General features: G+C 43.0%; 1 protein-coding gene across 2 annotated transcripts in view; it reads right to left on the bottom strand.

The window, feature by feature from the left end:
* WDFY1 (WD repeat and FYVE domain containing 1) overlaps positions 1–21,994 on the bottom strand; it is a 954,352-nt gene that overhangs the window by 513,911 nt on the left and 418,447 nt on the right. The gene's annotated exons all lie outside the window — the stretch shown is intronic.

The following is a 21,994-nucleotide window of genomic DNA, read 5'->3' as shown; positions in this document are numbered from 1 at the left end:
CAATTGTTAACTTTTTCTGACATCGGTTAGAGCAAGAAAAAAAGAATCCCAAACGAGGTACTTAGCTTTACAAGACTTCAGGTTTGAAACTCAAAAACGAAAATTTTAGGTAGCGGCCAACTGGCACTTGCAAACTGGTTCTGGCTCCTTCTCGGCAAGAAAGACTGATGTAATGGCGTCGGCTGCCTGTTTTAAACCACTGATGACCTGACGTCATGGAAGAAGCGACAGCATCCGATGCAGAAATCCACACACACTGCGATTTGGGCCGACTGAGGGCTACCTGCAGGCAGATAACCCAAGTGTGATGACTGCAACAGTGAAACACAAAGAACATCTTTAGTTTTAAATAACATTTTTAATAGCATCCCATATTTAAGCTCATTGTTTGAATAAACATACATGTAGTACCAAGATAGTACTCCAAAATTTAGAAAAAGACAATCATGTTCTAGCAGGGTTCAAGCATAAGAACCTAGGTACACATTAAGCTATTTTGTAGGGTCAAACTCATGAACTTTGTTATTAGTGGGGCTCATGCTCTCACATAGATGGCAGCATCACAGAATTGCACCACAAACCTCTTAGAAGATGTAACACATTTGGTGCTGCCACTCAAACAACAAAGATGTGGCAAAACAGCTTTTAAAGTTGTTGGTTGACAAGTGGTGCAGTTTGTTTCTGTATATCATGTGTGTGCTTGTGCAAAGAGTGAGACTGCTTTTAAAACCTTTTTTTAACCTATGGTATACCACGGCAACTAAAACTCTATGTATTTAGATATTTTTTCCACAGTGAAATCTGACTTCTCTCTCATCCCATGCCAGTACCCAATGTTCCTATCCACAGAGGTCTCAATACAATGGCCAGTGTGATGAATGTTAGGTGGATCTCCCTCCTAAAGCAGCTTACAAAGGAGAGGACGCAATGTTTCCAATACAGATTCTAAGTGTGAAGCACAACGCACCTCCAAGTAGGAAGAATCTGGAAAGGAACAACCATACTGCAAATCTACAGAAGTTTTTTCTACTTAAACACACTCTCAACAATGATCCATTATGCTTATGTCACAAGACAGACCATGCAATGGCATCATGAGGGGAACACTCCAACCTCCATAGTGATGGATCTTTCAATTGCCTGCTCTCCTACTCTGCAGCAAGGTTACCACCTCCCCAAAAAGGAGAAATGGCACTCAATCAGGTACTTAGCTTTCGCTACATGGTAGCAATCAGTATCCTTTTGAAATGCTAAAAGAGTAATCAATAATGCCTGGTTTCCCAGAATGGCAGCAAAAATGTCTTGAGGATTATGGTATCCTTGTGTCCCTTACCTACCGGCATGCAACCTTCGTGCCTAGGTCTAAGCTCAGATGTACGAGATGTGAGAAGAAGCACCTAAGCTTTGATATACTGGCTGGACATATGGTAACCTTGGCAGGATCTAACCCATCATTACTGTAACAGTGATCTTGTGATAATCAATCATAGCAGCCAACCACTTAGTCTTCAAGTCTTTCAGCCATTCATATTGTATTATTCACATCAGGATACAGTTGCCAGTCCTTCCATCGGCTGGCAGGTGCCTGCTGTTGATTAGCTACTGTACTTCCTAATTTTTTTACCTACCCCTTTTTAATAGTATTTCCTTGATTAGATGGTTCAGCATCTAGTTCAACTTCCCTGTGCCCCTTACCCTTCTGTGAAATGAGAAGTAATTCTTAAATTAGATGAAGTCTTTTGATGAACCTGCGTATTTAAAAATTACAAGAAAGTTCCTTCAGAGTAGTAGTAACGCATATTGTGTTTTTAACTACTGAAGCTTAAGCCTACTACCAGAAGGATCATATATTACCCTCATTTTTTATCTATTTTAGCTTATGTTTTTATTCTTCTTTTAACAATCTGAAGGGTATCAATTACCTCAGCTATGGCATTTTGTATTCTAATATTAGGTATGTTTTCAAAATTATTTACCAAAACATTGTGAACTATAAAATGTTACAAAAAATTGGTGCCCATCATAAAAGCAGTCATTTCTATGCATTTTCACCTTTAATTGCTTATGGGTTCACATGCTCTTCAATCATGTTAGCAAAAAAATAAATGGCTAAATCTCTAAATAGTTCACAATCATAATTAGAATTGTACTGCCAACCCAACAGCCAAATGAACGAGATGAATGCATTATTCACTTTCATAAACTTTGTCCCTTTCCTCTTTCCTCATTCTGATACACTGCAGGAAAAAAGATTTTAAAAGTATTATATCATGGTAAACCTGTCTTTTACAGGAGTCCTCCAACTCAAAACAGAGGTGAAAACAGACTGTTACATTCTAGAACTCGTTGCAACAAAAATGCGTACTAAAACTTGATCTCTTCTTGCAGGATGCAGACATCTTCACCAATACAAAAAACGATCTAATGAACATTATTACTGTTTCTAGAGAATACCAATTTTCCTTGTTGAAAATCAGATGAGATATTTGGTGGCATTTCAGTATCTGTAAAAGAAAAGCCATAAGACAAAAAAAAAAAAAAACTACTACCATACATACCACGTATGTTATCTGTAGCAGCACAAGGATTTCTTTATTAAACTCCAGGAGATATAAAAAAAATACACCCCCAGCAAAAAATGGGCTGTACAAGCTATTCATTCATTCTGATACAAATATTTTATCTAGTTTAGTATCACAAGGGACTCGAGGAAGAAAAATGAATCTGGAAAGGATGCCAGTCTATCATAGGATCTATAAGGACTGGTTCACTGATGACATGCACAATTAAAAGCAGTTTAGAGGACTGCCAATTCATCAACATCATATCTTTAGGATAAGGGAGGAATTTGTAATAGATGAAAAACTAAGCAGGCACAGTTTGGGTAAACCACCCAATATCAAACATACAAGTCTAGGCATTGACTGCCTATGCTAAAACAATCTGTAGAAAAATAGAACAAAGCCCAACAAGGGGTGACAATATCTAGATGTAGTGACAAAACCAAGAGGCCTCTCCTTCTCCCCAAAGAATGTATCCCCCCATAATTAGCAACAATTATGATACCATCACTCTAACCTAAGAATAAATCAAAATCAGCCATAAATACATCACCCCCTAAAACTTTAATTTAAACTAGGAAATTCTAAATTGCATACTTAGGAAAACAGCAAAGAGCAGAACTGCTGTTTGCAATGACCAGTGAAAATCTTTCAGGATACTGTCCTAGTTCTATGATAATAACTTGTACATTAATGAATACATACCAGTAAGACACGGACAAATAAAAAAAAATCTCTTTGGTGGAGAAACAAAGGGTGCTATTCAAAAACACCATGCACCATACAAGCAGGCTGGTTTACCACAGAATGGCATCCCCAAGCTCTTTGCACTTCATAAAAGTTCTTATATATTGGGCTAATGCACTATACACAGTCTTTCTCCAATATGCAAGGACAGTGCTCCATGCATTGAGTACAAATGCTAATGATCCCTTCCCCATGATCCTACACAATTTATCAGCATCACTCCAACTGCATATGGTTTGGTCAAAATGAGATTACTTATGAAGCTCGAACCTCTTGTGTATAAGCTGGGGATAATGCTTCTGACTGCCCTGATCCCACTTCCCTGCTGATGTCACACCAGTGCTACAAACAAACTCCTTTGCATGGCAGAGAAAAACTACTGGCAATGAAGCCACCTGTGGTGCAAGCAAACCTGCTACCACAGACACACAAGTCTCCATCTCTATAGTGATGCAGCAGCACTCCAGCTAATATGCCACTTACTGCATGGAGCCCCACATTACATAGTGTGTTAACGTACCCTGGTCAACAGTCATGGGGACGGAGTGATTTATAGTGTTCACCCTCTGTTGCCTTGACTATTGACAGGCTAGCACACATAGAGCATCATCAACACTCAAACATCATGCATATGCGGTTCATCCTCAGACCCGAGAGCAGAATGATTCAGTTTTATGAATTCCCATCTTAGCTACAGACAAGAACAGTTCCTTGTGAATACTAGTGCCACAACAGGAAAAGAAAATGGTACTACTCAGCTAACAAAAGTTCCAGTTGTAAAAGAAATCTAGATTAAAAAAAATGAAAAAGCTGCTTACTTTTCACATGAAGTCTTACAGATTTAACTATTAACTTAGATCTCAAAGGCTGAAATCACTAATAAGATACTCTTAACTACATCAGAAAAATGAAAGGGAAATTGTATATGAAACATGTTACTGATAAACAATGATGCAATCCCCAGCCACAGAACACAGAAAATGACCCTGCAGAAAACTATCAATGCAGTCTTTAAAATAAGTAAAACATCCACCCGAAAGATAAACTGAAAAGGAAAGGCATCCCTTCCACACTTACAGGCATGTAGCTGGTGCTCAGAATTCCTTCTGACAGTACAACATACCTTATGATTTTTGTTTAGTTAGGTTATCCTTGATCCAGTAAACACCTATAGATCATGTTAAATAAAAGTTTGGTATAGCAAAGGTACAACTGACCTATGCAAAGACACTGTAGTGGTATCAATGCATAAAGTCGGTGGGGTGTCTCATCAGAGCTAACCAATTTTAGATCCCATTTTCCTGACTAGTACTATGTGCAAAATCATGAAAAGCTAATCAAAATGATACATGGATGTATGTCTGTCAGACATGGAAGAGTGTTGGCTTGTTAAGGGGCGAGACCAAGTTTTGAAGTATGTGGCATTCTTTGAAGTATCATCACATAATGAAGAACTCTGTCTCTGTTACTTATATTGAGCGTTCTAAGGGATTCAATACTACTCCACATAGCAGAAAATTTCAGAGTAAAAGCATACCAATCCACACATAATTCAATAGGTAACATTCTGGGGTCAAGTAACATGATGGGAGTTCTTCCCACTGGTGCCACATATAGCTCCTATATGGAACCACCTCTTTCAGGACTAGTTGTCTTGGGTATCAAACTGGGAAACGACCTCTGATTAACCAAATATGTTGATAACTGCAAATGGGGGAACATAATTATTTCAACAGAAGGTGTCAATGCTCAAGATGATCTAAAAAAAAGAATGCATACCTCACAGCAGAAATAATCTCGGCTTTACTGTCAAGGAGTGCTTTTCTAAAAATAGTGCCTGACTGTGTCCAGCTGATGTATGATCCAAAGCAAGTACCACAGCCCACAATAATTCACAAAGGGGGTTGTGCACAATAAGGTGACAATTTAAACAACTGAGGACCTAGAGGTGTCCAGGTATTTATTTGGTATACAAATTGGGTTCCATAATATACTGTGGAGGGGCGGTCAGATTTTACATCTGCACCACGGTAGACTAAACACTGATAGAAATGGACAGACACACCAGAGGTCACCGTACTGGTGATGTTATCCATGCTGAGCAGCAATACAACCAATAAGACATGACGCTACACAAAATAAGCATTTAGTATAATGTTCTGAGAACACATTCCATTACAGAGTATGGTGCAACCAAACAGTGCCCCTCCTCTACACACACACACACACATATATATATATATATATATATATATATATATATATATATATATAAATATATATATGTATGTACAGTTGTGTACACTTACCATAAATGTAGATGTTAGAGTGCATTCACTGTTGCAGTTATTACATTTGGGTAATCTGCTGGCAGGATGCCCTCAGTCTGCCTGAATAACAGTCTTGGGTCCTGCGTCAGTTGCTGTCTCTTCTTCCATAACGTCAGGTCGTCAGGGGTATAAAACATGCAGCCGACGCCATTTTAATCAGTTTTTCTTGTCCCAAATGTCAGGTGCCCCCCCAAATGGGGAGCAAATATATATATATATATAAAACTGTAAATATATAAATGCACTTTAGAAACATAAAATGTACCTTCAACTAAAAGAAAATACACCACAAAGGCTTTTGAATATAGTGAAGGACAGAGAAGGTATAGAAAGGGGGTTGGCGGGTAGGTAATCCGGACTGCAACAGTGAATACACTCCAACATCTACATTTATGGTAAGTGTACACAAAGTACAGTTTTGTACCTACCATAAATGTAGATGTCCGATAGGAATGCATCTGCAGTCCTTACAAATGGGTTGTCCTGTCGTCAGGCAGCCCCTCGGTAGGCCAGATTCCAAAGTCTGGGTCTGGCCTCGGCTGGTGTCGCACTTCACCCGATGTCATAGCTGCAGTTATTCGGGTATAAAGGCATCAGCCGATGCCATTTTCCTCAGTGTTTCTTGCCCCAGATGCCAGGTGCCCTCTAGGAAGGCTAAATTTGGATAAATGCAAATGATTCCAAATAGTAGAGAGCAAACAAAAAATAAGCATGTATGTACATATATACAAACAAATACACCATAATAGATTCCCCCAGCTAGCTACAAGATGGGCAAATACCCTAGGAGTACCACAGAGGGAAGGAGGTGGGTAATCCTGACTGCAGATGCATTCCTATCGGACATCTACATTTATGGTAGGTACAAAACTGTACTATGTCCTTCAAGGATGCATCTGCAGTCCTTACAAATGGGTAGAATACCATAGCCAAACTGGGGGAGGAGGAGAAATAAAATTATGGTGTAGTTAAGATCCCTTGCAAAACAGCAGTGGCAAAACCTGCTCGGGATTTAGAGTATAAAGGTAAATTATAATGCTTGGCAAATGTATGCACGGAGCTCCAAGTAGCAGCCTCTAAAATGTCTTTGGTAGCCACTCCTCGTAGAAAAGCTGTGGTAGTGGCTGTAGCCCTTGTAGAGTGAGGCCTGATGTTTTCTGGAGTTTTCTTCCCATGGTAGGAGTAACAAAATCTAATGCAATTTCCTATCCACTTAGAGATTGTCTGTTTTGAAATTGCTTTTCCTTCCATTCCTGTTGCGTATGCTACCAGTAGCTGGTCAGTTTTTCTATTGCCCTTGGTCCTGTCCAGGTAGTAGCGTAATTGTCTATGTACATCCACGGTATGCAACAGTCTTGCTCCCCTGTTCTGTGCGTTGGGGAAGAATGTAGGTAGGTGGATAGCCTGATTTAAAGATATTCTGGAGACCACCTTAGGCATAAAAGTAGGATTTGTTCTCATGGACACTATCTTGATGGAAGATCAGGAGGGGCTGTACTGCCATTAATGCCTGTAGCTCAGATACCCTTCTTGCTGAAGTGATTGCAAGCAGGAAAGCAGTTTTCCATGATAAGTATTGTAATTCTGCTGTTGCTGCTGGTTCGAAAGGAGGGAGTGTTAATTTTTCTAGCACAAAGTTCAAGTCCCATGCTGGCAATGGTGGCTTCCTAGGTGGTTTTACATTTTTAATTCCCCTCAGAAACTGCCTGAGCAGAGGATGTGAGAAGACTGGAGGATCTAAGTCGTATTCTGCTGAAATAGCTGACGCATGAATCTTAATGGAGGAATAGGACAGGCTGTTGTGGAAGAGCTCTGCCAAGTATTCCAGGATGTTGGCTATGTTTACCAGTGACACATTTTCTCCTTTTGCAGTACTCCAAATGTGATATCTTTTCCATTTTGCTGAATAATTTTTCCTTGTTGAGGGTCTGCGAGCCTCCAAGATAATGTCTTTAACCCTTTGGGATAAATTTGGGTTAATTGGTCTTATGCAATGTTCCAGGCAGTCAGCTGCAGTGTTTTCAGGTTTGGATGCAGGGAGTTGTAGTTGTTCTGTGTTAACAGCAAGGGAACTAGGGGTAGGGGCCATATTTGTTCCCGAGATATGCTCCTCAGTAATGGGTACCAGTGTTGTCTTGGCCAGTCTGGAGCTATCAGAATGATCCTTGGACGGTCCTCTTTGATCTTCAATAGCACCTTGTGCATCAAAGGAAGTGGTGGGAATGCATATGCTGTCAGGTTTTTCCAACTGAAAGATAGGGAGTCCACTTTCCAGGCAAGTGGGTGGTACATCCTTGTGCAGAATTTCTTCAGTTGGTGATTGCGTGGGGATGCAAATAAGTCTATTTCTGGGAGTCCCCATTTTCTTGTAATGGTTTTGAAGATGTCCGGATGCAGCATCCATTCGTGGGCATCCATGGTAGTTCTGCTTAGTATGTCTGCTAGAATGTTTTCTTTTCCTGGTACAAAAATTGCTTGTAACTGAATGTTGAAGCTCAGGACCACATTCCAGAGGTCCATTGCCATCCGGCATAGAGGGTACGAATGTGTGCCTCCCTGTTTGTTGATGTACCACATAACTGTGGTGTTGTCTGTCCTTATCAACAGTTGACCTTGTCGAAGAAATGGTCTGAATGTTTGAATTGCCAGTTTTACTGCCAGCATTTCCTTTTGATGTATGTGCAGGTGCCGCTGGTCTTGAGTCCATAAACCTTGTATGCACTTGTCCAGCATGTGGGCCCCCCAACCGAGGTCTGAGGCGTTCGTTGTGATGGTTTGGCTTGGTTGAGTGCTGTGGAAGGGCAATCCTTTGTTTGATTGACAGGCCTGAGCCCACCATTGGAATTCTTGCTTCAGGCATGGAATTATTGGAATTTGGGTTTCTAGGCTGTGCTTGTGTTGAGACCATAAATTCCTTAGGTACCACTGTAACTTTCTCATATGCAGTCTGGCATGTGGAACCAATATTATGCAGGATGCCATGAAACCCAAGGCTTGCAGGACTTTTCTTGCTGTTAGATGGTTCTGCTTTGTTAATGCCAAGAAGTAGATATGGAGTTGCTCCTGTTTTTCTACTGTTAGGAATGCCATTTGTTTCGATGTGTCCAGCTCTGCACCCAAAAAGGTTATCCTTTGGGATGGTATCAGCCTTGACTTTTTTATATTGACTGTGTATCCCAGGGCTTGCAGTAGATAAATGACCCTTTTCAAGTCTTCTGCTAGCTTGTTTTTGTTGTCCGCTTGTATCAGGCAGTCGTCCAGGTAAGGGTAGATTTGGATTCCCTGAAGCCTGCAATGAGCAATTACTGATGCCAGGCATTTCGTGAACACTCTGGGCAGTAGATAAGCCAAAGGGCAATGCTGAGAATTGATAATGCTCTGATCCTGCAAGAAATCTGAGGTATCTTCTGCAATTTGGTCGTATGGGGACGTGCAGGTATGCCTCCTTGAGATCTAGAGTTACCAGCCAAGACTCCTTGTCCAACATGGGAAGAAGCTGCTGTAGGGTCAGCATTTTGAATTTTGGAACAATGAGGAATGTGTTTAAAGCGGACAGGTCGAGAATAGGTCTCCATTTGCTTTCTTTTCTTGGTACCAGGAAGAGTCTTGAGTAAAATCCCTGTCCTTGCTCCATAGATGGTACCTTTTCTACAGCTCTCATCCTTAATAATTGAGTTATTTGTTTTAGAGCTTCTGCCTTTTGATTTGGAGGTAGGTTTGGCATTCCTCTCTTCCTTGGTAGAGTATGGAAGTGAAACCTGTAACCTTGGTCTACTGTCTGCAAAATCCACTTGTCTCTTGTGATGAAATGCCAGTTTACTGAAAATAAGGCTAACTTCCCGCCTAAGGGTGCTTCTAGTTGTTCCCTGGTAGGCGGTGCCAGAGCCAAGTCACTGTGATTGTCCTGTAGTAGTGGTGGTGGCTGTGTCTGTGGCTGTACCTCGCTGGTTGTTACCCTGCCACTGGCGTCCCCTGTAGGCACCCCTGGATTGACTTCTGCCTCTTGAACGCCTATTCCTGCCTCTCTGAGCTCTGGAGGAGTCTGGAAAGGACCAATTCTTGGAGGGCCAATTCCTGCTAAACCTTGGAGGTTGAACCTGTAAGAAATCTTTCACTGTTTGGACAGATTTTGCCTTCTCTTCCATCTTCTTCAGCACCTGTTGTGCAGGAGAGCCAAACAAATTGATCTTGTCCATGGGAGCATCTAGTAGCTTTGATTTGACATGGTCTGGTAAGGCCTGCTCTTTTAACCATGCATGCCTTCTGTGCCAGTCATGGCTGATCTAAAGGAAGCCTCCAGTGCATCATAGCCGCATTTTAAGGAATGGTTACTGACTTGCTGAATGTTATGTACCATTTCCTGAACAGATTTCTTTGTCTAATGGTTCATCCGAGGACAGCTTTTTGGTTAACTGGTCTAGCATAAATTCTTGATACTGGATCATGTGAAATTGACAGTTCAAGGCCCTAGCTGAAAGAGTAGCAGAAGTGTAAACTTTTTTACCCCATCTCTCTAAGGACCTGGATTCCCTTTCAGAGGGGAGGGGGTTCTTGGCAGAGGTAGCTGCTACAGCCTTAGGTCCCTGGGAGATAGTCTCGGGATCTGCAAAAGGAGCCTTATACAAATGATAGTGCGTGTCCGGGACCCTGTAGTACCTATCGGGCTTAGCAGGGGCCGGAGGTAGTGAATCAGGAGCAGTACAAGCATCATTAAATGCATCATCTACAACAGAGAGAACTGGAGGTATCGCTAAAGGCCTATGTTGTGGTAAATGCAGAAAAGTTCTAAGCCTTTTTCTAGAGTCTGAAAAATCCTGGCCCTGCCACTGAAATTGTTCCCTCATAGCATGCAAGTTTTCCTCAAAGGAAAATTCCTCAGGCGGAGAGGCAGAAGGAATGGACTCTTCAGCATCAGAGTCTTCATAAGGGGAGAAAGGACCCTCTGGAGGGTTTGTATTATCTGAATCATCAGAGGAATCATCTGTAGAAACTGGCTCAGGGGGCTCTGCTCTAGGCCTCTTCTCTGGAGGTGGGTGAGAGGCCCTGTCTGGGTGAGGTTGGGATCCCCGGATTAAAGAAATGAGATCCTCTGCTAGACTAAGCATTTGTGAACTAGAGCTAGGCCTGTGAGAGGGGGTCTTAGCAGGCACAGATTTAGTAGTTTTAGCTGGTTTAGCCCTGGCAAAGGCCTTAATAGACATGGTTGCAGGTGGCCTAGCAGCTCCACGTGCAGGGGTTGAAATATCCAAGGGGATAGTGTCAGATAATTCCTGAAAAACTGCAAGAGCAGGTGGGATTTCAGAAGCCGATTCCACCAGGTTGGAAGAGGCCTCGGTAGGAGGTAAGTTTTCGGTTGAAGGAAGAACCGCTTGCTCGGTGTCGGTCCTTTTCCTTGCGCTTTTTAGATATTTGCGTAGTCGGAGGATCCGGCGGCATAATGTAAGCAAAATCGGAGCCGAAAAACTCCTCAGCAAATTCCGACCGACGTCTAAGCGTCCGCCGGTTAAAAGAAGCACAGGCTAGACAAGCTGCTACGTCATGGTCTGGGCCTAAACAAGGTAAGCAGTAAGAGTGGAAATCTTTATGAGGTATTTGTTTCCCACAAGTTAAACAGTTATTCACTTTTTCTGACATCGGCTGAGGCAAGAAAGAGTCCCCAACGGGGTACTTAGCTTTTTAGAAGTCTTCGGTAGTAGTAGACGTATTCGGTAGTAGTAATCTCTGGTTCTGACCGACCGGCACTTGCGAACAGCTTCTGCTTGGCGCCACGGCAAGAAAGACTGAGGAAAATGGCATCGGCTGATGCCTTTATACCCGAATAACTGCAGCTATGACGTCGGGTGAAGTGCGACACCAGCCGAGGCCAGACCCAGACTTTGGAATCCGGCCGACCGAGGGGCTGCCTGACGACAGGACAACCCATTTGTAAGGACTGCAGATGCATCCTTGAAGGACATCTGTACTGTGTTCTTCGTGTTTCACTGTTGCAGTCATTACATTTGGGTAGAATCCCAAAGCTATGGATGGGAGAATGGAAATAAACAGCATTAGGAGCAGCTATAAGGCCCTGCAGGAATGCAGTGGCAAAGCCTGCCCTGGACGTAGAAAAGAGAGGTAAATGATAATGCTTTGTGAACGTATGAACTGAGCTCCAAGTAGCAGCTTCTAGAATGTCTCTGGTATGGACCCCTCTGAGAAAAGCTGCTGAAGTAGAGGCAGCCCTGGTGGAATGGGATCTGATCCCCTTGGGCTCAGGTTTACCATGGTGCAAGTAGCAAAAATGAATGCAATGGCTTATCCATTTAGAAATAGTCTGCTCTGATATAGCCTTCACCTCTGATCCTGCAGCAAATGCCACCAGTAGTTGATCACATTTTCTTAGAGATTTTGTCCTGTTTAAGTAGAATCTTAGTTGTCTGTGTACATTCAATGAATGCAGAATCCGCTCACCCTTGTTCTGTGGATTTGGGAAGAAAGTTGGCAGGTGAATGGTCTGGTTAAGAGCCACACTGGATACCAGCTTAGGTATAAAAAAAGGATTGGTCCTGAGGGCCACCCTGTCCGGGTAAAAAATAATGAAAGGCTCCACTGTCATCAGAGCCTGTAGTTCTGAAGCCCTTCTAGCTGAAGTGACTGCCAAAAGAAAGGCGGTCTTCCAAGAAAGAAATTTTACATCCGCAGTAGCTGCTGGTTCAAAAGGAGGTAGGGTGAGTTTTCCAGCACAAAATTGAGGTCCCATGCAGGAGTTGGTGCTCTCCTGTGAGGCCTTAAATTTTTGGCCCCTCTGACGTACTGTTTTAGCAGGGGATGAGAAAAGAGGGGAGGCTCTGTGCTGTAATGAGCTGAGATGGCAGAAGCATGGATTTTTATTGAAGAAAAAGATAGGCCCTTGTCAAGCATCTCAGTTAAGTATTGTAAAATCTGAGGAATATTGGGTTTTGCTGTATCTATTCCTTGTGTTTAGTTTCAAGCACAGAATCTCTTCCATTTATCAGCATAAGAATTTCTAGTATTAGGCCTTCTGGCTTCCAAAATGACATCCATCATAGGTTTACTGAGATGTGGTTGGTAAAATTAGTTGATTGGCCATGCTGCAAGATTCAGAGTTTGGAGCGGAGTGTGCAGAATTTTATAGTTCTGCTGAGACATTAGATGAGGTGTTTGAGGCAGGCACCACGGAGGAAGGTGTGACATATTCCTTACAAGCAGGTACCAGTGTTGGTTGGCAGAGCATTCTAAACAGCTAGCATTTCTTTCTGGTTGATATGCAGATGCATTTGGTTTGGGCTCCATTTGCCCTGAATGCATCTCCCTGCCAGGTGGGCCCCCCAAGCATAATCTGATGCGTCTGTAGTTAGGGTTTGGGTGGCAGGGGGTAGAATAAATGACAGTCCCTTGTTTTGGTGACATGTCTCTGCCCACCAAAGAAACTCCTGTTACAGGCAGGGAATGAGAGGAATCATTGTTTCCAGGCCTCATATGCAGTCTCGCATATGGAATTAGGATGCAGGATGCCATGAACCCCAAAGCCTGCAGAATTTGTTTTGCAGACAGCTGGGTTTTTGTTGCCATTTGTTTGAAGTATGTTGTCAATTGAATTTGTTTGTTTGGTGTGAGGTAAGCCATCTGTGCAGTTGTATTCAAGCTTGCACCCAGGAATGTAATTATTTGAGAGGGTACCAGCTGTGATTTCTTTTCGTTTATGGTGTACCCTAGGCATGCTAGAAGCCTTTTTACTAATGCCAGATGTTGAAGAAGAGTGTCCCTGTCCTCTGCCTGAATGAGACAATCATCCAGATAAGGATAAATTCGAATGTTTCTTTGTCTGCAAAATGCAATTACTGGTGCCAGGCACTTTGTAAAGACCCTGGGCGCAGTAGATAAGCCAAAGGGCAGTGCAGAGAATTGGTAATGTAAACAGCCTGCTTTGAAGCGGAGGTATCTTCTGCAAGATTGCCTTATTGGTATATGCAGGTATGCACCTTTTAAGTCTAGTTACCATCCAGGCATTCTTGCCTAGCATAGGCAATAGCTCAGCATTTTGAAATGTCCAGGAACGTGTTCAGTATAGATGAGTCCAGAATTGGATGCCATGATTTGTCTTTTCTGGGTACCAGGAAAAATCTTGAATAAAATCCTTGTCCTTTTTCCTTTTCTGGTACGGGCTGAATAGCCCCCATATCCATGAGGGACATGACTTGTTTCAGGGCCACTGCCCACTGGTTTGGTGGCAGATCTGACCATCCGTTTGGAATAGGCAAAGTTTGGAAATGAAATCTGTACCCCTGGGATACTATGTTTGTTTAATACCCATTTGTCCTGGGTAAATACATGCCAATTTTGAGCATGAAGTGCTAGTTTTCCCCCCAAGGGGACTGCCAAAATATAAGTGCTTGGAGATGACAGAGAAAAGTCATTGAGACTGCTTACCGTAGGGTTGTGCTTTGTTACCTCCAGATTTGGAGGTGGGGGCACCCCATTGCTTTGACCTGTAAGATCTCTGTGATTGGCATCTGGAGCCTTTCGAGCACCTGGGTTTGTCCTGAGTGGCTCTGTTGGACACAGGAAAAGGACCAATTCTTAGTAGGCCAGTGCCTACTGAACCTGAGTGGCTGCACTTGCAAGAAATCTTTTACAGTTTGCATAGATTTAGCTTTGTCTTCCATTTTCTTTAAAACCTCTTCTGCCTTATTACAAAACAGACTGTTATGCTGTAAAGGGGCATCTAACAATTTAGCTTTAACATGATCAGGCAGATTTTCCTCCTTGAGCCAGGCATGCCTTCTTATCACAGATCCAGTTACACAGCCCTGCAAGAGGCCTCCAAGGAATCAAAACCACATTGCAAAGTCTTCTTTTCAACCTGTTCTGCTGAATGCAATAAATCCTGTTAACTCTTTAATTTCCAAACAATCAGAAATCAATATAATTTTCTGTTTCAGTAAGCCCATAACAGGCTGTTGATATTTAAGCATATGAAACTGGCAGTTTAAAGCTCTGATTGCCAAGGTTGCAGACGTATAAACCTTCTTACCCCATCTATCCAGCGCCCTGGAATCTCAATCAGAAGGGGTAGGATTTTTTGGCTGTAGAAGCTTTAACACCCTTGGGACCCTGAGAAATAGTCTCAGGATCAGCAGCAGGATTTTTGAAAAGAAATTTGTGGGAGCTAAGAACCCTGTAATATCTGTCTGGCTTACTAGGAGCGGGAGGCAGGGAATCAGGAGTCATGCTTGATTCCGAGAGCACATCAACAATGTCTAATACAGGAGGTATTGCCAAAGGTCTATGCTGAGGAAGCAGAAGAAAATCCCTAAGCCTCTTTTTTGATTCTGAGAAGTCCTGACTCTCCCAGTGAAAATGTTCCCTTAAAGTATGCAAAGTCTCTCCAAAAGAGTAATCCTCAGGAGGAGAAGCACATGGGATGGATTCCTCTGCCTCAGAGTCCTCATAAGGAGGAATAGAAAATTCCTGATCAGAAGAGGAATCAGAAGAAATGGAAACCTGATCTGAAGATTCATAATCAGTGCCTTGCCTAGGCCTCTTAGCGGGGGGGGGGGGGGGGGGGTTGGGAACCCCTGATCAAGGTATTTAAATCCTCAGCCATTTTGATCATTTGTTTTTTAGGCATAGGGGCCTGAGCACATGGCTCATGCGTCATTTTTTTTAGACAGAGATGTTGGTTTTGCCTTGTATTTGTTGATGGCGTCAGTTTAATATAAAAATGTTGAGGCCTGAAAACACCCTCAGAAGCTAGTGCCTGCTCAGTGGCTCCGGACCGATCCAAGGGAGAGACATCCATGGGTTCAATACTTTCAGAATCTTGCGGCATACTGGACTCCGAATGGGTCACAGTAGAGGCCTGCGACTCAAAAGTAGTGGGTATAGTACAGTTGTGTACCTACCATAAATGTAGATGTTCGAGTGTATTCACTGTTGCAGTCATTACTCTTGGGTTATCCTGCTGGCAGGCTACCTGCAGTTGGCCTGAATTCAAAAGTCCTGGTCTGGCGTCGGCTGCTGTCGCCTCTTCCCTGATGTCAGTGCGCCAGGGGTATAAAAGATGCAGCCAACTCCATTTTCTTCAGTTTTTCTTGCCCCAGATGTCAGGTGCCCCAAAAAGGGTAGGCTAGATATATTATGCCAATAAACATACATGCAGTAAAGAAAAATTTCCTTTGTCTACAAGCAAATACACCACACAGGTTGTATAGAATAGATAAACCCCAATAAAAGAAAGGGGGACTGTGGGAGGGTAGCCTGGACTGCAATAGTGAATACACTCTAACATCTACATTTATGGTCGGTACACAGCTGTACTATGTTCATTATGTTTCACTGTTGCAGTCATTACTCTTGGGTTGAATCCCAAAGCTGAGGATGGGTGGCTGGGCTAAATAGGATTAGGAGAGGCTATGAGGCCCTGCAGAACTGCAGTAGCAAAGCCTGTTTTGGATTTAGAGTAAAGAGGTAAGTGGTAGTGCTTTGTAAAAGTGTGCACTGAACTCCAAGTTGCAGCCTCTAAGATGTCTTTGGTTGGTACTCCTCTGAGGAATGCTGCTGCTCTGATAGAATGAGGCCTAATGCCCTTGGGCACTGACTTGCCATGCTGAGAATAGCAGAAATGGATGCAATGGCCTATCAATTTAGAAATAGTCTGTTTTGAGATAGCCTTTCCTTGTGATCCTGCAGCATATGACACTAAAAGTTGCCCAGTCTTTCTGAAAGCTTTAGTTCTGTCCAAGTAGAAGCGTAGCTGCCTGTGTATGTCCAAAGAATGCAGAATTTTCTCACCCTTGTTCTGTGGGTTTGGATAAAATGTAGGCAGGTGAATGGTTTGGTTGAGGGCCACACTGCACACCACCTTAGACATAAATGTTGGGTTTGTCCTCAGAGAAACCCTGTCTGGATGAAAAATTATAAAAAGGTTCCACGGCCATGAGTGCTTGCAACTCCGAGACTCGTCTTGCAGAGGTTATTGCTAGGAGTAGATCGGTTTTCTTGCAGAGGTTATTGCTAGGAGTAGATCGGTTTTTCAAGATAAGAATTTTATATCAGCTGTTGAGGCTGGCTCAAAAGGAGGCAGTGTGAGTTTTTCCAAGACATAATTGAGTTCCCATGCCGGAATTGGTGCTCTCCTTGGAGGCCTGATGTTTTTGGCCCCTCTGAGGTACTGCCTTATTAAAGGATGAGAAAAGATAGGTGGTTCCATATTGTAATAGGCTGAAATGGCAGAGGCATGAATCTTAATTGATGAAAAGGAAAGGCCTTTGTCCAGCATCTCAGTTAGGTATTGTAAAATCTGAGGGATATTAGGTACATACATGTCAATGCCTTGTTCCCGGTTCCAAGCACAGAATCTCTTACATTTTTCTGCATAATATTTTCTGGTACTGGGCCTCCTGGCCTCCAAGATAACATCCATAACAGCTTTTGAAAAAGGAGTTTTCTGAATGGCTACATTATCCGCCATGCTGCCAGATTTAAGGTCCTGAGTTGGCTGTACAGGATCCGATTGTTTTGTTGGGTCAGCAAGTGAGAAGTCTGAGGCAATATCGATGCTGGACCTTGAAACAAGCTCTTTAGGATTGGGTACCAGTGCTGGCGTGGCCAGTCTGGTGCAATCCGTATAATTTTTGGCTTCTCTTGTCTGACCTTTAGGAGTGCCCTGGGAAGGAGAGGCAGTGGAGGAAAGGCATATACTGTTAGATCTTTCCAGCTGAAGGATAGGGTGTCCACTCTCCATGCTTGTTTGTGATACATCCTTGAGCAAAATCTCTTTAATTGGCAGTTGTGAGGGGAGGCAAATAAATCTATGTCTGGGCATCCCCATTTCCTTGTTATGCTGAAGACTTGTGGATCCAGTTTCCACTCGTGGGGATCCATGAGGTTCCTGCTTAGTCCATCTGCCAGAGTACTTGTTTTTCCTGGTAGGAATTGTGCTTGCAGGTGAACTTGATAAGCCAATGCTGTGTCCCATAAGGAAATTTTTCTTGCAGATAACTGGGTCTTTGTTGCCAACATCTTGAAGTAAGAAGTCAGTTGCCTTTGTTTGTCTGGCAGGAGATAAGCCATCTGGGCAGTTATATTTAAGCTTGCACCCAGGAATATTATCTCGAGAGGGTACTAGTTTTGATTTCTTTTTGTTTACTGTGTACCCTAGGCCAATTAGTAATCTTTTTACAAACTCCAGATGCTTTTGTAGAATGTCTGTTTTCTGCTTAAATAACGCAGTCGTCCAAGTAAGGATATATTTGAATTCCTCTTTGTCTGCAAAATGCAATTACTGGTGCCAGGCATTTTGTGAAGACCCTGGGCACAGTAGATAAGCCAAAGGGCAATGCAGAGAATTGGTAGTGCATTGAGCCAGCTATGAATCTCGGGTATCTTCTGCAAGATTTTCTGATTGGGACATGCAGGTATGCCTCTTTTAGGTCCAAAGTTACGAGCCAAGCCTTCTTGCCCAGCACGGGTAGTAGCTGTTGTAGAGTCAACATCCTGAATTTTGGAACCTCCAAAAACGTGTTTAGTACAGACAGGTCCAGTATTGGTCTCCAGGCTTTGTCCTTTCTGGGCACTAAGAAAAGTTTGGAGTAAAATCCTTGCTCCTGCTCTTGTTGTGGTAGTTGTTGAATGGCCCTCATGTCCATGAGGGCTGTAATTTGCTTTTGTGCCTCTGCCTATTGATTGCGTGGCAGGTCTGGCATACCTTTTGCCCTTGGTAGAGTGTGAAATTGGAACCTGTAGCCTTGGGACACTATGTTCAAGACCCATTTGTCTTGGGTAACCATTTGCCAATTTGATGAAAAAAGTGCTAGTTTTCCCCCTAAGGGGGCTGCCAAAAGAAAAGTGCTTGGATCTGGCAGAGGAAAGTCATTGGGACTGTTTCCTGTAAGGTTGTGATTTGTCTTCTCCGCTTTTGGAGGTAGGAGCACCCCATTGTTTAGGCCTGTATGAGCCTTGGGGCTGAGATCTGCCTCTGGGAAGTCTGTATCTGCCTCTTTATGGTCTGTCTGACACTGGAAAGGACCACTTTTTGAAGGCCAGTTCCTGCCAAATCTGGGTGGCTGTAACTAAGAAATCCTTAACTGTCTGCATGGATTTCGCTTTATCCTCCATTTTCTTCAACACCTCTTCTGCTTTAGCACCAAACAAAGTATCATGCTGTAATGGGGCATCTAATAATTTTGCTTTAACATGATCAGGCAGATTCTGTTCCTTTAACCAAGCATGCCTTCTAATAACAGAACCTGTAACAGCGGCCCTGCAAGAGGCCTCCAGTGAATCATAACCACATTGCAAAGTATGCTTTCCCACCTGTTCATCTGCATTCAATAAATACTGCATTTCCTTGTTCTCTGAACCTTCAGAATTTGTGAACATTTTCTGTTTAAGCAGTGACTAAGTATTGCTGATATTTAAGCATATGAAACTGACAATTTAAAGCCCTTACAGCCAAGGTAGGAGAAGTGTAAACTTTTTTCCCCCATCTGTCCAGTGTCCTAGAATCCCTATCAGAGGAGACAGGGTTTTTTTGCAGAGGAAGCTTTGACCCCTTTGAGACCGTGCGATATAGTTTCTGGGTCAGCAGCAGGGTTTTTATACAGGAATTTATGAGAATCTGGGACCCTGTAGTATCTGTCTGGCTTAGCGGGTGCAGGAGGTAGAGAGTCAGGGGACAGGCCGGACTCTGAAAATACATCATCTACAATGTCTAGAACAGGTGGAATAGCAAGGGGTCTGTATTGAGGAAGTAGCAGAAAGTCTCTGATCCTTTTCTTAGATTCAGAGTAATCTTGGCAATCCCAGTGGAAATGCTCCCTCATGGTATGCAGGGTTTCCCCAAAAAAATAACCCTCAGGAGGTGAGGCTGTAGAAATGGATTCTTCAGCATCAGAGTCCTCACAGGGAGGTATAGAGTAATCCTGTTCAGAAGTGGAATCAGAGGAAATAGAAACCTGATCACAAGAATCATAGTCTGTCTCTTGCCTAGGTCTTTTATCAGGTGGGGGTTGGGAACCCCTGATCATAGTAATTCGGTCTTCGGCCATTTTAAGCATCTGTTTTTTAGGCATGGAAGTTTGAGTAGGAGAATGCTGTACTTGTTTTTGTCTTTAGAGCAGCTTTAGTCTTTGTCTTTGAAGCTGAAGATGGTTTAACATATAACTGTGTAGGTCTGAAGACACCCTCAGAAGCAGACGCCTGCTCAGCGGCTCCGGACCCATCTGAGGTAATGATTTCCAAGTGTCCAATACCTTGAGTATCCAGAGGCCCAGTCATCTCCATGTCGGAGTCGGAAGCAGCCTGTGGCTCTGAGGTAGCGGGTGCCAGTGGCTGCGAAAGCGCCTCACTGAGAACCGGCGACTGGCCTACCGGAGGCCTCGTAGTTGGTTTGGGACCTTGGATGCCTATCCTTTTCCTTGTCCTTGCGTTTTTTGTAAACTCCGGTCGTTGGCTGTTCCAAGGGCATTATATAATTAAATCTTCGACCAAAGTAATGAAATGCAAAATCAAACCGACGCTTAATAGTGTGTTAGTTAAATCTAGCACAAAACTGACAGCTAGCAACATTGTGGTCAGGCCCTAGGCAAGGAATACAGTAAGAGTGAAAATCCTTATGAGGTATTTGCTTCCCACAAGAAATACAATTAACATTTTCTGACATCAGTCTGGAGCAAGAAAATAGTTTCCCCAATGGGGTACATAGCTTTAATGAAGACTTCGGTTCTGAAATTCGGATTGGAAAATGTCAGGAGTCGGCCGACCGGCACTAGCGAACTGTTTTTGCTTCGGGCACCACGCGGCATGACAGACTGAAGAAAATGGCGTCAGCTGCATCTTTTATACTCCTGGCGCACTGACGTTAGGGAAGAGGCGACAGCAGCCGACGCTGGACCAGGACTTTGGAATTCAGGCCGACTGCGGGTAGCTTGCCAGCAGGATAACCCAAGAGTAATGACTGCAACAGTGAAACACGATGAACATCAGGGGGTGCGAAAGCACCCGAGTACCGGCGACTGGCTTAGGAGAAGCTTTGTCCATTTTGGACCTCAACGGTCTGTCTCTTTTTCCTTGCGTTTTTTGTGAACTCCGGTAGTCGGACTGCTAACCGACAACATTTCAGGGTAGTTAAATCTTGAACCAAAATATTTAGAAGCAAAAATATAGACGCTTACTAGTGCGTTGGTTAAATTTAGCACAAAACCAACAGCAAGGCACATTGTGATCAGGGCCTAGGCAAGGAATACAGTACAAAAGAAAATCCTTATGAGGTATTTGCTTCCCACAAGTAATGCAATTATTAACTTTTACTGACATCGGTAAGGAGCAAGAAAAAGTTTCCCCAATGGGGTAGTCAGCTTTAGTTTGAAGACTTTGGTTCTAAAACTCGAAAACGAAAATTTCAGGAGTCGACCAACCGTTACTTGCAAACTGCTTCTGCTTCGGGCACCGTGCGGCAAGAAAGACTGATTAAAATGGCGTCGGCTGCATGTTTTATACCCCTGACGACCTGACGTCATGGAAGAAGAGACAGCAACAGACGCAGAACCTAAGATTTTGTTATTCAGGCCGACTGAGGGCAACCTGCCAGCAGATTACCCAAATGTAATGACTGCAACAGTGAAACACGAAGGACATCCAAGCCCCCGCCAATGGAAGCACTTCAAGCACCAAACATTTTCAGTAACACAATACTGCAATATCCGGTGCTCTGCAGTAATAGCAAATGGAACCTGAAAAAAATACATCTCCCCAATATGATGGTGAAGTAGGAAGCATACTCTATAGTTACAAATGCAATTTACTGCTGAGGCCATACTCTGTTCAGATAAATGGAAGGTACATGTGATGTATACTCACTCTGCAACAGCACTACAAAACACTGTTCCTAACAGCTTAGCAAATGTACACTGAAAGCAAAAATCCTTACTTCCCATACAGTTTATCCAAATCACTTACTGTTTCTAAATGAATAACCCAAATGAAGATTAGGGACTTCACACCTTACAAAATGATGACAGCTTTCAGATTCATTTCCCTGCATACAGTACAGCTTCTTTCTTTGCTTCTTCCTCATAATCCTAAGGCATATAAAACTCTTCACTTCTATACACTGTCAGATGTTACAGTGTCTGAACAAATGATTACACAGCTGGCATTTAAATGTTCACAATGATTTGTGATTTTTATTCTGAACAAGTCCTTGTTGATTTACAGATGAAAATGCTCACTATACTAATAAATTCTCTTTGGAGGACATGTTCTAGATTAGAACTATGTAGCATAAGTGGAACTTCTACATCTTCTCAGCATGCTATTTAACTACTATATCGAAAAATATTTTCGCATTGGCTA

The sequence above is a fragment of the Protopterus annectens genome, chromosome 4.part1, assembly GCF_019279795.1.
Source record: "Protopterus annectens isolate FY-2018-M chromosome 4.part1, PAN1.0, whole genome shotgun sequence".
NCBI classification, from domain to species: domain Eukaryota; kingdom Metazoa; phylum Chordata; order Ceratodontiformes; family Protopteridae; genus Protopterus; species Protopterus annectens.
Note: the sequence above shows the minus strand (reverse complement) of the source record. Positions and strands in the feature narration are given on the sequence as shown.